At 42.3% G+C, this 17586-nt stretch overlaps 1 protein-coding gene across 3 annotated transcripts in view; it reads left to right on the plus strand.

The window, feature by feature from the left end:
• The first annotated feature begins 12294 nt into the window (after positions 1 to 12294).
• Positions 12295 to 17586, plus strand: part of CGNL1 (cingulin like 1) — a 143194-nt gene continuing 137902 nt past the window's right edge. For 2 of the 3 annotated variants that reach the window (XM_040342749.1, XM_040342752.1), the window contains exon 1: positions 12295 to 12392. The gene's annotated coding sequence lies outside the window, so the exon portion shown is untranslated. Of the gene's footprint in view, positions 12393 to 12429; positions 12522 to 17586 lie in introns of those variants that run through there. The other variant, XM_040342750.1, reaches the window with a different exon arrangement.

A 17586-nucleotide genomic window follows, 5' to 3' on the forward strand; every position in this document is an offset into this window, starting at 1 on the left:
CCAAAACATTATATATATATATATTTTTAAGCAAAGACCCTAGAGAATACAATTTGAATGGTTTAGGAGAAAAGCACAAAAATATTCATTTTATTTACCTCCACCACAAAAGTGCACTTGAAATTGCACTGAAAGTGCACTTGAAAGTGCAGTCGCTGTAGATCTGAGGGGGACATGCAGGGAAAATAAAAAACAGCATTTTAGCTTGCACATGATTGGATAATAAAATCAGCAGAGCTTCCCCTCAATTCAGATCTACCCCTCAGATAGTGCAAAGTGGATTTGCCTTTCGTAAATAACCCACATAGTCCATAGTAGGGTTGCAACAGTCTATAAGGCACAGAGCCCAGAGAAGGGTTGCTGCAGCATAGGTGGCACACAGCCCAGAACAGGTTTTCTGAAGCTAGGGTTGCCACCTGTACGGGATTCACCCAGACAGTTCCGGTTAGAGAACTTTATCATACCCAGGATGTCTACTAGACTCTTGTTTGGACAGATTTAAGTGAGTTATTCCTATAAAATTACAGGCATACAATGTAAAACGCCAAATTTCCATGCAAAATAATTGTACCGCTTTTGGAACAAAATTCCAGACATAATCATACCGCCAGGGAGGTTAAAGTGAAAGGGAACTCTGCCAGTTCAGATGTGAAAGGGGAACTCTGTGGACTATGATGTAAAGGGGGACTCTTGTTATTAACGTCATATGATTAGAAATTTTATTTATTAGCAAAATATATGTATAAAAAACATTTCTGTGCGCCGCTAGTGTTCGGGTTTGACTTGAAGAAAAGGTGGCAACCCTAGCTGCAGCATAAGTGGCACACAGCCCAGAGCAGGGTTGCTGCAGCCTAGGTGGCACAAAGGCCCCACAACTTGGTCTGCTGTAATTCAGCCTTTTCAGTAGACCACCATTTGATGGTTGCACATATATTGAAAAATTTTACAAAACTGAATCCAGTCCTACAAATATTTTGTAAAGCCAGAGTATTTTTCCTCTGTGCTCATACACAGATACTTGGCTTATCTTCTCATATAGGCCAAAAATATAATGCTTTAATGAGAAATCATTGCAACTAAGCTCATGGGGCCAGATTCAGGTACAATTGCGGCGGCGCAACGTAGCCCGTTTACGTTACACCGCCGCAAGTTTTCAGTATAAGTGCCTGATCCACAAAGCACTTACCTGTAAACTTGCGGCGGTGTATTGTAAACACGTTCGGCGCAAGCCCGCCCAATTCAAATGGGGCGTGTACCATTTAAATTAGGCGCGCTCCCGCGCCGGAAGTACTGCGCATTCTCAGTTTTGAAATTCCCGCCGTGCTTTGCGCGAAGTGACGTCATTTTTTAGAACGGTGACGTGCGTAGCGTCCATTCGTATTCCCGGACGTCTTACGCCCCAAAATTTTTTTAAATTTGACCCGGGAACGACGGCCATACTTTAACATGGCTCGACTAAAGTTAAGCCATGTTAAAGCAGGTGTAACTTTGCGACGGGAAAAAATTACTAGCGACGACGTAACGAACGCGAAAACCGTCGTGGATCGCCGTAAATGCTCATTAGCATACCCGACGCAGGAAAACGACTTAAACTCCACCCAGCGGCGGCCGAAGTATTGCATCCTAAGATCCGACAGTGTAAGTCAATTACACCTGTCGGATCTTAGGGCTATCTATGCGGAACTGATTCTATGAATCAGCCGCATAGATAGGACAAGAGATACAACGGTGTATCAGGAGATACGCCGTCGTATCTATTCTGTGAATCTGGCCCATGGTGTGTATTGCTAGTTTAATAAAACTTATGTAAGGTCACAGAAATAATGAAAATGAACTGTCTGAAATGATGGCCATGTTGTAATATACACCATCCTAGGGCACAGTAATGACCACCATTACAAATAACATTTATTTCCAGTCAATATTTAGTTTTAGTCATCCCTACTGATAAGGAAAAATCAGTGTGCTTGGGTTTAAAGTCCACAAAGTTAAATACACAGAAACAGAAATTTAACCAGTTTAGATAAGATTTCCTATAGAAGAGGACTTCTTTTTTTATTGTTTAGTTATTCATAACAGAAGACTGGTCCACACGAACCACAGCAAAAAAAAAAAAAAAAACAGTACAACAGCTGTCATCAGCAAATACACATACATAAGGGGAAGTTACATGTAGAGTTCGGCCGAAGCCGTTGAACAGCGTGTTTAGTTATAACTTATAGTCGAGGGCAGTATTGCAGACACCAGAGGGTGAACCGCCGTCTGCACCGCACATCCGCCTCCATCTTGAAAACCAACATTTAATCTCAAACAGTATTCGTGTGGTACACTCTGCATCAGGGCACTATGGAACCGTGGCCCAGCCTCCCACATTTTCCTTTTTCTAAGTGCAATTGAGTGGAGAAAATAGGAGTAAGATTGTGGATACTGCTCAGTGAGCAGTCCAGAAGAGAAAAGAGAAGGGAGAATGATGGAAGAAAAGAGGGAGAAAAGAGGAGAGGGAGGGAGGGGAGGGAGGGGGAAGTTCGCGAGCATGGACACCCACCGCCGGCCAGCGGCCCGCTCCACGAGACGGTCCCATCAATCAGGTCAGTTGATCCGGGGGGGGGGGGGACTCTGGCTAGGGGGGGTCGGTCATTCACCTCTGAGGGCCTGGCCCTCCTCCGAATATGTGAACATTGTCCACATTCGCCATGTCTCATCTACCTTCCGCAACCACATGGCTACCGTCGGTGGATGCGGGGACTTCCAGCATAGTGGGATGCAGGCCTTGACTGCATCTAACAGGTGTCAAACAATTGACTTTTTATATATATGCGCAGGGGTGTCATTTGCGTGTAGAAGGAAATACGCTGGGTCATCTGGGACCTCGCGTTCCGTAAATTTTTGTGTAATTCGCCTGACCTCCTCTCAAAGAAGAAGAAGAGGACTTCTAGCGATACTTCCACAGCACAGCCATCAACAGTTTCATGAATGAGTGTATACTGTATAAGGACCAGTAATTTGCAAAAATATTAAGTTTTGTTTTTGGACTAAAAATATGCATTAAGGACAACAATGGATACACTGAAGGTAAATTGGAACAGATCCAGTATATGAAACCAATAAGAAATGTATTTATTTATTTATTTTTTTGAGGAGCTGCGGTGGCTCAACGCGATTGGCACTGCGCTGACAAGCCATTCACCTCTGCAGCTAGGGGTTCGGTTCCCGGTCTCGGCTACATGTGAATTGAGTTTGGTGGTCTCAGCCCGACTCCCGGTGGGTGTGCTATGCGAGGTAAGCCTGCGCTTAGTACGCCCACCCCCCTCCCACAAAAACCACCACACCTACACACGCACTCGAAATTGGGTTAACGCACACACACTTTGACCACGCGGTCTCTTAAAGAGAGGCGAAGGACTAACGGGGCTGGTTGAGCGGGCAAATCCTCTCACTCCCTTATAGGGAGTCCCTCTGCCCCGTTGGGCTTCAAAGCGGAGCAGGTAGGGCGGGCTGTGTGGGAGGACCCTCTCACACACCCACCATTGCCACCCGGGGCATGGAGAAAGGTGGCAGATTGCCTCTGGGGGAGGCCTGCCTACTCCCAACTCCTGCAGTCCGGCTCCTCTCTCGAGTACACGCACAAAATACACTTAAAAAAAAAATAAAAAAAATAAAAAATGTATTTTTTAAGAAGCAATTGGAAGCAGAGAACACAAGGCAGTGTTAATCTAGGAAATGATATAATAATACCTCTGTGTGCGAGACTTAACATAAATCTAGAACTTGCCACTATGTTATTTTTATTTGGAGTTCCAAAAATAGACAGGATATAAAAGATAGGATATAAAATTCTAATTATAGTATGTGAACTTAATTGTTTATGGGGGGTGTGAGTGAAATTACCACCTCTGTGCCCAGTGCAAAGTACCTTTTATTTTATTAAATAGTGGAAAAATGCGCACACTAATCATAAATAAATTCTAGCATATAAATGTACTGTATTTTTTTTTTTTTAATATGCTACCTTGCACCTGTAAAAAAAAAAAAAAATGCTTATAATGCAATACAATGGAACCTTGAATCACGAGCACAACTCGTATATCAAAGCGAGTTTCCCCATAGAAGTCATTGTAAACCCAGACAATTCATTTCACAGTGACTTCTATGGCATGCAGTACCGCATGTGGTCAGAGGTGGGGGGGCGCTGGAGACACTCAAGCCTCGTACACACGATCAGTCCATCCAATGAGAACGGTCTGATGGACCGTTGTCGTCGGTTAACCGATGAAGCTGACTGATGGTCCGTCGCGCCTACACACCATCGGTTAAAAAAACGATCGTGTCAGAACGTGGTGACGTAACACAACGAAATGCTGAAAAAAAAAAAGTTCAATGCTTCCAAGCATGCGTCAACTTGATTCTGAGCATGCGTGGATTTTTAACCGATGGTCGTGCCTACTAACGATCGTTTTTTTCCCATCGGTTAGGAATCCATTGGTTAAATTTAAAGCAAGTTGGCTTTTTTTAACCAATGGTTAAATAACCTATGGGGCCCACACACGATCGGTTTTGACTGATGAAAACGGTCCATCAGATCGTTGTCCGTTGGTTAACCTATCGTGTGTACGAGGCCTTAGAGACTGCTCAAAGCCGATCGGATGCAATCAGAAACACAGAAACACTTTATCAAAAAATAACAGCCCGTATGCGAAACGCTTGTTAACCGCGTTACTCGCAATCTGAGCTACTACTGTACTCACCTTCTTCCCAGCGCTGTCCTCCAAGGTGAAGCAGCACTCTTCTTCTGGCCGATGTCATCCAACCTACTTCCTATTGACTCAGGTTGTCATTGACACACCCCTTGGGGGTTGTATCATCACTAGACTAGGCTCACAGTACTCCTTGACTGATACAGCATGTTATCACTGCTCAGTCCAGGAGGAAGTACAGACCGCCACCGCCACTGAGGAAGGACCCATAACTGCACAGTCTTGGTCTGAAGACTGCAGGAAAAAAGGTATGGAGAGCTGGTTCTCAATTTTTCAGACAACAAAAGTTCTTGTCGGAAATTCCGATCGTCTGTAGCCAATTCCGACGCACAAAAATCCTACGCATGTTCGGAATCAATTGGACGCATTGCTCGGAATCATTGAACTTAATTTTTCTCGGCTCATCGTAGTGTTGTACGTCACCGCGTTCTTGACGTTCGGGATTTTCGACAACATTTGTGTGACCGTGTGTATATAAGACAAGTTTGAGCGAAAAAATCCACGGTTTTGTTGGAATGTCCGATCGTGTGTACGCGGCATAACAGTGTAAATTTGCTGTCCCCTCAAAATAACGAAACACACAGCCATTAATGTCTAAACCGCTGGCAACAAAAGTGAGTACACCCCTAAGTGAAAATGTCCAAATTGGGTCCAAAATGTCAATATTTTGTGTGGCCAACATTATTTTCCAGCACTGCCTTAACCCTCTCGGGCATGGAGTTCACCAGAGATTCACAGGTTACCACTGGAGTCCTCTTCCACACTGGATGTTAGAGACCTTGCGCTCCTCCACCTTCCGTTTGAGGATGCCCCACAGATGCTCAATAGGGTTTAGATCTGGAGACATGCTTGGCCAGTCCATCATATTTACCCTCAGCTTCTTTAGCAAGGTAGTGGCTGTTTTGAAGGTGTGTTTGGGGTCGTTATGTTGGAATACTGCCCTGCGGCCCAGTCTCCAAAAGGAGAGGATCATGCTTAGTATGTCACAGTACATGTTAACATTCATGGTTCCCTCAATGAACTGTAGCTCCCAGTGCCGGCAGCACTCGTGTAGCCCCAGACCATGACACTCCCACCACCATGCTTGACTGTAGGCAAGACACACTTGTCTTTGTATTCCTCCCCTGGTGACCACCACACACGCTTGACACCATCTGAACCAAATAAGTTTATCTTGGTCTAATCAGACCACAGGACATGGTTCCAGTAATCCTTGTCCTTAGTCTGCTTGTCTTTAGCAAACTGCTTGCGGGCTTTCTTGTGCATCATCTTTAGAAGAGGCTTCCTTCTGGGACAACAGCCATGCACAATGACAGGCTGACCCCCAACCCCTTCAATCTCTGCAGCAATGCTGGCAGCACTCATACGTCTATTTCCCAAAGACGACCTCTGTATATGACGCTGAGCACGTGCACTCATCTTCTTTGGTCAACCATGGCGAGGCCTGTTCTGAGTGGAACCTGTCCTGTTAAACATCAGGGTCTCAGGGTCTTGGCAATCTTCTTATAGCCTAGGCCATCTTTATATAGAGCAACAATTCTTTTTTTTAGATCCTCAGAGAGTTCATCGCCATGGGGTGCCATATTGAACTTCCAGTGACCAGTATAAGAGAGTGAGAGCAATAACACCAAATTTAACACACCTGCTCCCTATTCACACCTGAGACCTTGTAACACTAACATGTCACATGACACCGGGGAGAGAAAATGGCTATTTGGGCCCAATTTGACATTTTTTAATTAGGGGTGTACTCACTTTTGTTGCATGGGGTTTAGACATTAATGGCTGTGTGTTGAGTTATTGTGAGGGGACAGCAAATTTACACTGTTATACAAGCTGTACTTTACATTGTAGCAAAGTGTCATTTCTTCAGTGTTGTCACATGAAAAGATAGCATAAAATATTTACAAAAATGTAAGGGGTGTACTCATTTTTGTTGGATACTGTATACTTGCATGGTGTACCCAGAGGTCTTTTTCAAAAAACCTTTTGCCCCAAACTCTTTGCAATTTTTCTTTTCCATTGCAGTGTACATCCCAGCTAGGTCTCGACATGCATGCCATGAATAGTCGACTATACCGAGCGTGTGTATGAGGCTTTCAGGATTCTCGTCAAGAAAACTGCCCAGAAACTAGACGAGAAAAATAGAGAACATGCTCTCTATTTTCTCGTCCTGCCGAGAAACCCGAGAGTGTGGTCGCCGTGGAAACCCGTGCATGCTCGAAATGACTTTGACGCATGCGCGGTAGCTTTCTAGGCATAGGTAGGGTGCAGCAAAATGGCGGCGACGGCATTGAATGTGACGTTAGAGCTTTTTTACAGCTGAAAAACTCTTGTCAGAATGCACTAGTTTTTTTTTTTTTTTTACAGCCCAAAAACACCCCAGCCAAAAACAGTTGATAACAACCTATGTGCATGGACACATAGGGGAAGATGATGGGGAGTTTATTGGCTGTAGAAAAAAAACGTCTGACGCCAAAAACGTCCAGTGTGCATGAGGCCTAATGGGTATTCACAGCCCTTGGTGTATTGTCTCTGCATTGGGATCCGTGCATCTGTCCCTGAGTCTGAACAGCCAATAATCTCCATTCACTGACATGGGCTGTCTGCATGCAACTCAGAGCTGGTACAGAAAAATTAACAAATGGCTCTTCACGCTGTATAGGGCAAATTGTTCATGTAAATGACCCCCTAACATGCCATAGGCACATGGGGCCAGATTCACGTAGAATTGTGGCGGCGTAACGTATCCTAGATACGTTACACCGCCGCAATTTTTCATCGCAAGTGCCTGATTCACCAAGCACTTGCGATGAAAACCTGGGGATGTTGTTTTTTTTTTTGTGTTGGTTGGGGTTTTTTCTTTTTTTTTTTTTCTTTTTTTTATTTATTAGAGAAGGCTCGGGAGGGAAAATCTAGGAATGCATATTAAGATAAGGAACGAAAAGGAACTATAAGAAACATGGGGGGAGAGGGCACGGGGAATGGGCTATAATGAAATGGGATGGCATGGGATAGCGTCCTCCCATGTCCAAACATTAGGAAATTTGAAGTGCTGATTTATTGAATTCTTCCCCCTATAAGGCCCTCCTTCCCTTTTGTTATGAACCAATAATGGTAGCGAAGGGGCCATGCTCCTGATGTGTAATAGTGGGAGGACGGGAATTAAGGGAGGAAAGGAGAGGACCCCGAAGATATCAATAATATGGAATAGTTCCGGTTTCTTCTTTCTCTCTCTTGCGTAACTTTAAATTTTTTTTTTTTTTTTTTTGTAGCTTTGGTTCCTTCTGGAGACGATCGGATAGACAGATAGTGTTGTAACATGTCCATTGGAATGAACCAGGATTTATTTATTTATTTTTGTTAGATGATTGTTAATTTTTCTTTAATGTTTTCTATAAAATGTTATTTTTTTGTTTTGAAAATAAAGAAATTGAAAAAAAAGAAAACCTACGCCCGCGGCCTCCGGCGCAAGGCGGGCCAATTCAAATGGGCGTGTGCCATTTAAATTAGGCGCGCTCCCGCGCCGGACCTACTGCGCATGCTCCGTTTCCTAACTCCCGCCGTGCTTTGCGCGCCGTGACGTCATTTTTTTGAACGGCAACGCGCGTAGCGTACTTCCGTATTCCCGGACGGCTTACGCAAATGACATTGATTTTTAAATTTCGACGCTGGAACGACGGCCATACTTTAGACAGCAATACACTTGCTGACTAAAGTTAAGGCACCAAAAAAAAGTGTAACTTTGCGACGGGAAACTAGACTAGCGGCGACGTAGCGAACGCGAAAAACCGTTGTGGATCCGCCGTAACTCCTAATTTGCATACCCGACGCTGGTTTACGACGCAAACTCCCCCCAGCGGCGGCCGCGGTACTGCATCCTAAGATCCGACAGTGTAAAACAATTACACCTGTCGGATCTTAGGGATATCTATGCGTAACTGATTCTATGAATCAGTTTCATAGATAGAAACAGAGATACGACGGCGTATCAGGAGAAACGCCGTTGTATCTTATTTGTGAATCTGGCCCATGATTTCTTTTTTCTGTGAATTTTAGCATAGATGGGGACTCGGAGTATTTTAATAATCCTGTGTGCGTTGGGAGCTGCAGGATATCCTGATCTGTAGTAAATCGCTTCTCTCTGTAGTAAATCATTGCTCTCTGTGGTAAAGCTTTGCTATCTGTATTAAAGCTCTGCTGTCTGTATTAAATCACTTCTCTCTGTAGTAAATCACTGCTCTCTGTATTAAAGCTCTGCTGTCTGTATTAAATCACTTCTCTCTGTAGTAAATCATTGCTCTCTGCAGTAAATCACGTCTCTCTGTAGTAAATCACTGCCCTTTATATTAAAGTTCTGCGGTTTGTATTAAGTCACTTCTCTCTGTAGTAAATTGTTGTTCTCTGCAGTATATAACTTCTATCTGTAGTAAAGCTCAGCTCTCTTTATTAAATCACTGATCTTTGTAGTAAATTTCTGCTCTCTGTAGCAAGTCACTGATCTCTGCAATAAATTACTGCTTTTTGTAGTAATTTTCTGCTATCTGTAGAAATCACAGCTCTCTGTAATAAATCTTTGCTAGCTGTAAAAATCATTGCCCTCTGTAGTAAATCACTGATCCCTATAATACCGTAAATCATTGCTCTCTGTAGGAAATCTCTGCTTTCTGTAGTAAATCTCTGCTATCTATAGGAAATCTCTGCTATATATAGCAAATTGCTGATTTGTGCTGTAAATACACTGCTTTCTGTAGTAAATCCCTGCTATCTGTTGAAAATCATTGCTCTCTGTAGAAAATCTCTGCTCTCTGTAGCAAATCACTTTACTAAAGGCAAATAGAGTGTGCACTCTGCAACTGCAATTGCCCCATAGCTTGTTAAATGAGAGGAAGTTCTGCTTACTTCCATCATCCAACCATGTGTAAGCAAACAATGCTGTTTTTTATTTTCCTTGCATGTGACTGGGTATTCTTTGCAAAGTGAAGCTTTGTCTCATTTACTAAGCTCAGGAGCAACTGCACTTGCAAAGTGCAAGGTCTATTAGCCTTTAGTAAATCAATCCCACTGATTTCTGCAATAAATCCACTGGTTTCTGTAGTAAATATCTGCTATCTGAAGAAAATCATTGCTCTCTGTAGTGAATCCCTGCTATCTGAAGAAAATCATTGCTCTCTGTAGTGAATCCCTGCTATCTGAAGAAAATCATTGCTCTCTGTAGGAAATCTCTGCTCTCTGTAGTAAATTACTGATCTCTATAATAAATCATTGCCCTCTGTAGACAATCTCTGCTCCCTGTAGCAAATCACTGATTTCTGCAATAAATCCACTGGTTTCTGTATTAAATCTCTGCTATCTGTTGAAAATCATTGCTCTTTGTAGGAAATTTCTGCTCTCTGTTGCAAAACACTGATTGCTATAAATACAGTTTTCTGAGATTTACTCAGAATCTGTAGCAGCTGTGCATGGTAGCCAATCAGCATTTAACTTCAGCTTGTTCAAATAAGCTTTGGCAATACAACCTGGAAGCTGATTGGTTTCTATTCAGAGCTTCACCAGATTTTGCACGCTCCAGTTTTAATAAATCAACCCCAATGCTTTCTGTAGTAAACATCCCTGCTATCTGTTGAAAATCATTGCTCTCTGTAGAAAAATCTCTGCTCCCTGTAGTAAATTACTTATCTCTATAATAAATCATTGCTCTCTGTAGGAAATCTCTGCCCCCTGTAGAAAATCACTGATTTATGCAATAAATACACTGCTTTCTGTTGTAAATCCCTGCTATCTGTTAAAAATCATTACTCTCTGTAGGAAATCTTTGCTCTCTGTAGTAAATTACTGATCTCTATAAGAATCATTGCTCTCTGTAGGAAATCATTGCTTTCTGTAGAAATCTCTGCTCTCTGTAGTAAATTACTGATCTCTATAATAAATCATTGCTCTCTGTAGGAAATCTCTACTCCCTGTAGCAAATCACTGATTTCTGCAATAAATACACTGCTCTCTGTAGTAAATCCCTGCTATCTGTTGAAAATCATTGCTCTCTGTAGAAATCACTGCTCTCTGTAGTAAATTACTGATCTCTATAAGAAATCATTGCTCTCTGTAGGAAATCATTGCTCTCTGTAGAAATTACTGCTATCTGTAGTAAATTACTGATCTCTATAAGAAATCATTGCTCTCTGTAGGAAATCATTGCTCTCTGTAGAAATCACTGCTCTCTGTAGTAAATTACTGATCTCTATAAGAAATCATTGCTCTCTGTAGGAAATCATTGCTCTCTGTAGAAATCATTGCTCTCTGTAGTAAATTACTGATCTCTATAAGAAATCATTGCTCTCTGTAGGAAATCATTGCTCTCTGTAGAAATCATTGCTCTCTGTAGTAAATTACTGATCTCTATAAGAAATCATTGCTCTCTGTAGAAATCACTGCTCTCTGTAGTAAATTACTGATCTCTATAATAAATCATTGCTCTCTGTAGTAAATTACTGATCTCTATAAGAAATCATTGCTCTCTGTAGGAAATCATTGCTCTCTGTAGAAATCACTGCTCTCTGTAGTAAATTACTGATCTCTATAATAAATCATTGCTCTCTGTAGGAAATCACTGCTCTCTGTAGTAAATTACTGATCTCTATAAGAAATCATTGCTCTCTGTAGGAAATCATTGCTCTCTGTAGAAATCATTGCTCTCTGTAGTAAATTACTGATCGCTATAAGAAATCATTGCTCTCTGTAGGAAATCAGTGCTCTCTGTAGAAATCACTGCTCTCTGTAGTAAATTACTGATCTCTATAATAAATCATTGCTCTCTGTAGGAAATCACTGCTATCTGTAGTAAATTACTGATCTCTATAAGAAATCATTGCTCTGTAGGAAATCATTGCTCTCTGTAGAAATCACTGCTATCTGTAGTAAATGACTGGTCTCTATAAGAAATCATTGCTCTCTGTAGGAAATCATTGCTCTCTGTAGAAATCATTGCTCTCTGTAGAAATCATTGCTCTCTGTAGAAATCATTGCTCTCTGTAGTAAATTACTGATCTCTATAAGAAATCATTGCTCTCTGTAGAAATCATTGATCTCTGTAGTAAATTACTGATATATATAATAAATTATTGCTCTCTGTAGGAAATCTCTGCTCTCTGTAGAAATCACTGCTCTCTGTAGTAAATTACTGATCTCTATAAGAAGTCATTGCTCTCTGTAGGAAATCACTGCTCTCTGTAGTAAATTACTGATCTCTATAAGAAATCATTGCTCTCTGTAGGAAATCATTGCTCTCTGTAGAAATCACTGCTCTCTGTAGTAAATTACTGATCTCTATAAGAAGTAATTTCTCTCTGTAGGAAATCATTGCTCTCTGTAGAAATCACTGCTCTCTGTAGTAAATTACTGATCTCTATATTAAATCATTGCTCTCTGTAGGAAATCTCTGCTCTGTGTAGTAAACCATTGCATTTGCCATGCTGGTGAAGATGTGCAGTTCGCCCAGTAGATGGCAGTGTGGAGCTGACTCTCCCATGGCTGGAACAATGGGAGGAAGGGGTGGTCACCTTGTAGGGGTGGAGAGGAGATGTGAGCTGAGTTTGGGATAATATGGTAATCAGTTGTCAGCAGAGGGACAGACTAGGAAAGGTAAGGAGTTTGGTTTCCTTGTTTCTTCCTATACACCTGTTTACTTTCTGGAGTTCAGCACCTGTGTAGTGCTGTGAGCTGGGAATAGGAGAACTTTCCTCCTCCATGTAAAGTGATGTCTGTGTGCAGGTAGTAGATCTGTGTGTCTGTCTGGGTGATCTGTATGTATGTCTGGGTGGGTGATCTGTATGTATGTCTGGGTGGGTGATCTGTATGTCTGGGTGGGTGATCTGTTCATGGGATTGTGAGAACTTTCCCTGGACTGCAGAGCTGACAATCATTCAGCAGAAGGCTGATCACTGTGCTTTGCATTCTTTGGAGATTCTTGTAGAAAACTTTGTAACTTTTGTTAGTTGGGGGATTTAGTTTCCAGTGACCTTGGTGTCTGTTTGGTGTGTTGACTTTCTGGCTAATAATGATAAGTGTTGGCAGGCTGTCCCTGGATAGGACTGCAGCTGTTCTGGAACTGGGACTCCCAGCAAGTTGTAGTTTCCCTGTGGGGGAGGGGGGATCTAAGTGTCAGCTCCTAAGGAGATCAACCCAATACCACTGTCTGTTTTTACCAGCATTGCACTATTTGTGGTGTTCTGTGTTTTTAGGCGCTGGATAATCGCAGGTGAGAAAATACGCACAAGCGCATAAAGACGCATTGCACTGCTTCCTGCCAGAACTCACACTGACAGCTGCTCACATTACTAGTGCGATCATTGCCCTACTAAGACATGGGGGATACTAATATACTGGATAGGACTGTTCTAACATGTTAGACACAAATTTTGTTGCATAGAAGTTGCAGCTTGTAACTTATTGCGCCATCATCACAGGTAGAAGCAGGGGTAGTGTAAGAAGGGCCCATTTACACCGAACAACGCAAAAAAAAAAATCCACAGAAAACTGCTTTTTTTTGTAAGGCTCATTCACACTTGCTTCGGTCTCTGAAGAGTGATCAAATTGCTCTTCAGAGAGCATTTGACAGGTGGTGATGAGGGGTTGTATCCCCTCTCACTGCCTGCTTTAACGCCTTGCACCCCTCACTAGCATTATGCATTGCATGCAGTAGAGGGGCACTCATTCACTTGAATGCGTCGCGCTCGGCGCAGCAAAGCACTGCGGCATGTGTACATGCCCGGCCGTTGGCTCTGGAGCTAAAGGGGGGTGTGGTTGGGAGGGCTGTAAAAACAGGGTTTCAACTGTGGGGTTTTGCCATCCCTTAGACCCCTTTCACGCTTGTGCAACCTTGCCAACGATTTTGCCACGACTAGGAGGCGACTTGAAGCAATGCCTATGTAATCTTGAGGTCTATGGACCTCAAGTCACATCAAAGTCAGAACAAAGTAGTGCAGGGACTACTTTCTCATTGTAAATCATGAAGTATGACTTGTCATATGACGTCTCAAGTCGCAGGACAAGTCGCACAAGTGTGAAAGGGCACTTGACTGTAAGTGTGAATGAGCCTTGGTGCATTGCTCTGTTTTGCTGTGCGTTGAACATTGTTTGTTTACATGCGTTTTGTTCTGTACAGGCCAAGGGTCACAATTCTAACATCTATTTTTTTCCTATAATATTATTTATATTATTTATTTTTATTATTTGTGATTATTTTTTACTTATTTATTTTTTATTTTTATTGTATTATTATTAGATGCATTGCATTTTTGTACACTGTGTAGATGCAGACATGCTACCTTTTAATACACAGCACCTGTATGGTGTAATTAGGGCCGATCGAAAACAATGTTCTTGCACTGATCAATGGACAAGGTTTGAACAAATCATACGGTGGTCCCCGGTTGGGTTCAGTTCATGGGGCCCCCACCAGTTTAATGAGTCTCTCGTAGTGGTATACTCTCTAAAAACTGCAGATGTAATGGTGGAATATACAGGGACATGAATACGAGGTGGCCCCTGAGGTCTGGGGCCCCAGGCAGCCACCCATTTTGCTCCAGCACTGTTTACATCCCGTGTAGTTTGCACACAGTGAGGTTGCCCTCAGGGTACGATCGACCTTGTGGTTGATGTTTTTTCTGGCAGGTTTGTTGCATTTGTGCATTCGTTTTCTTTCCGCATGGTTTGATTAATTTGTTATTAAACACTATCAGATGTAGAGCATATTCGACTCAATTTACAAAGCTTTAGGTATAAGTAAAGGCAAAACTTTTTTTTTTCAGGATCCCTGTCAGGTTTTTATTGCTGTCTGTGTCCCCGTTAGGGAGATTCATCCTCTGGATTTGTCCTGTTTGCCATTGAAAGTGAAAGAAAATCCCAAATTTTGGGTTGTCACCAGAACATTAACCTGCCTGGCGGTGTTCCCGAGTCTGACTCGGGGTTAGATTTTCCTGCTGCGAGCGGTAACCCCGAGTCAGTCTCGGGCTTGCCTCGCTAGATCCACAGGCAAAGTTACTTACCTTGTCCCTGGATCCAGCGATGCCACCCCGCTGTGTGAGCGAGCGGGACCTCGCTCGATTCACACAGTGCCTCCGTGTGACGCCGATCTCCGTTCCCTGCGACGTTACGACGCACGGGGACGGAGAACGGCGCCAAATTCAAAAAAGTAAACAAACACCTTACATACAGTATACTGTAATCTTATAGATTACAGTACTGTATGTAAAAAAAACACACCCCCCTTGTCCCTAGTGGTCTGTCCTGTGTCATGCATGTAATTTTATATAATAAAAACGTTTCTTTCTCCCTGCAAACTGTAGATTGTCCATAGCAACCAAAAGTGTCCCTTTATGTCAAAAATGGTTTTAGATCAGCTAAAAAACAGCGATAATAAATTATAATCACTTGCAGAATTGTGCGATAGCGATTTGTGGGGAAATTCGTCATAAAAAAAAAAAAATAATGACAGCAACAATTCTGCAACTGAGAAAATTTCAGTGATTTTGATTTGATTACATTATTGAATAATTTTTATTATAATTATATTATTATTTGTTATAATTATTTATAATTATTTATTATATTATAATTTATAATTTTGTTTTTAAAAAAATGTCATACCCGGGATGCCTATTAGAATCTTGTTTGGTCAGATTTAAGTGAGTTATTTCTAAAAATTACAGACCTACAATATAAAACGCCAAATTTCCTTGCAAATAATGGTACCGCTTTCAGCATGTTTTTTCTGACAGAATCATACCGCCAGGGAGGTTAATAGAAAGGAAATCTTCCAACGGGGACACTAGATCTGTTGACAACCACGTGTTTACTTACTTTGGAGGGAATTCCTCTCACTTCCTGTTTTGGCTGTGGAACATGAAGTGAAAGGAAACATCCCCAATGGATGGAGGTTGTTTACTCCCCCACTTCTGGGGTTTGCACCACCAGCCTACTCTGTAGTTAATTTAGCATCGGAATCAGTATTGACTCGCCTAGGTCTGGCTTTTGGGCTCTATTGTTATGATTTTCTGCTTGTTTCTTCATGGTGCAGGCCCTGTGGTCGCTCTGAGCTACAATTATTGTTCCATACAGTATCGCCATGCTTGTCATTGTATTTTATCCCGTATACATGTCTTTTTATGTCTATGGCTCCTGATACACTGGACTGCTTGATACAACATGTTATTTTTTCTATTTAACTAAAAGATAATACAATAAAAATAAAAAATTCCCCGATGGGAAGCAAAAACAAAAAAACCTCTTCAGGTTATAATCCTCCTCAAAACTGGCCATTGAAAGCTGAGTAAAAAAACAAACAAAAAAACAGATTCCTCCATCCAAACAAACAGAATGAATGGGGGGATCCCCTCCTGCTGGGACATTGTATTCTGATGGTGGGACCTGCTGATGCCAGAATACACAAATCAGCTGCTGCAGCCGATGATCGACAAGTTTTCCATCATCTTGATCAATCGATCAATTTCTGTCAAGCAGGGATGGCCACGCACTGATCGAAATGTATTCAGTCTCTGCGAAACCACCCAAGTTTGATCAGTTAATTGCCAACTTCATCCAGTGCAGTGCATTTACCAAATGTGGCAAAATTGCTTGTGTGACTTGTGACATGTGTGACTGGAGCCCGTTGTTGTGTATAGAAGCCGTCAGTATGGACAATTTATATACCTCTCTATGGTGCGTCTGTTTATAAACAACACCTCATGAAGATTTCCTATTAGGCTTGTCAGAAAGGAAACACATGGCCCTGTGTACGGGATGTGCGCCCTCTGCGCCCCCTCCGCGTATATTATTCTATAGTTAGAAACAATTGCAGCAATAGACAAAGGGGCCAGCTGGGGGGAACCACAAGTCACAGCACACCTTGCAGCAACTTAGGTGGCTGAGGATCCATAAATGCACCTTTTTATAGAGAATGTACAGATACAATGCCTGCAGTGGTGAAGGTGGGGTATGTAAACTCTGTCCAAAATTTGAAAAAGTTCTAATTTAAGTGGTTGTATACCCATTTTTTTTTTTTTTTACCTACAGGTAAGCCTTATTATAGGTAAAATGACTATCTCCTAAACCTGTACTGTTTAGGAGATAATAACTTTGCATGCAGCCACTGACGTCAGAGGCGCATGCGCTGTGAAGGTCCGGCAGACACTGCCGGACCTTGCCGGGAAGAAGACTCCCGCGCGCATGCGCAGGAGCGACGTCTTCGCAGCTCTGGCCACTCACAGCACCGAAGTCGAGGACCCGGAAGGCACACCGAGGGAAAAATGTCAGCTCCCTTGGCGTTGACCAGGATTACTGCACAGCCGAAGCTACATACAGTATTACTGCACATCCAGCAGGCATCCGAGCAGCTGACCCGGCGTATAAGACGACCCCTGCTTTTTGGACAGTTTTTTTAAGTGTAAAAGGTAGTCTTATACGCCAGCAAATACAGTATTTGTTTTTTGTCGTGCCTGAAAAGTCCAAACCTACATACTTCAAATTCTCTTTAATCCAAACGGGACGTGGCACTGTCTACTCTATTACGTATCCACAGTACCACTCTGTGGTGATACAGTAATTACTTATTAAGAAGTTGAAGAGCACATGGATCAAAATTTAACCAGTTTGGTGGAGTTTCGATCCATCTATGGCGAGTTTAGGTCTTTTCAGCAATGTAAAATGTTTCTAATTCTGGTATTCTTTTCAGATTATTTAAATGCACCTTTTTATTTAATGGGTGGTGCAGTAAACTGTCCAGGTGATATAGTATAATAAAAGGACTGCCTGAAACCCAAATAAGTATCATCTAAAC

This window comes from Rana temporaria, chromosome 3 (assembly GCF_905171775.1).
Source record: "Rana temporaria chromosome 3, aRanTem1.1, whole genome shotgun sequence".
In the NCBI taxonomy this organism is placed as follows: domain Eukaryota; kingdom Metazoa; phylum Chordata; class Amphibia; order Anura; family Ranidae; genus Rana; species Rana temporaria.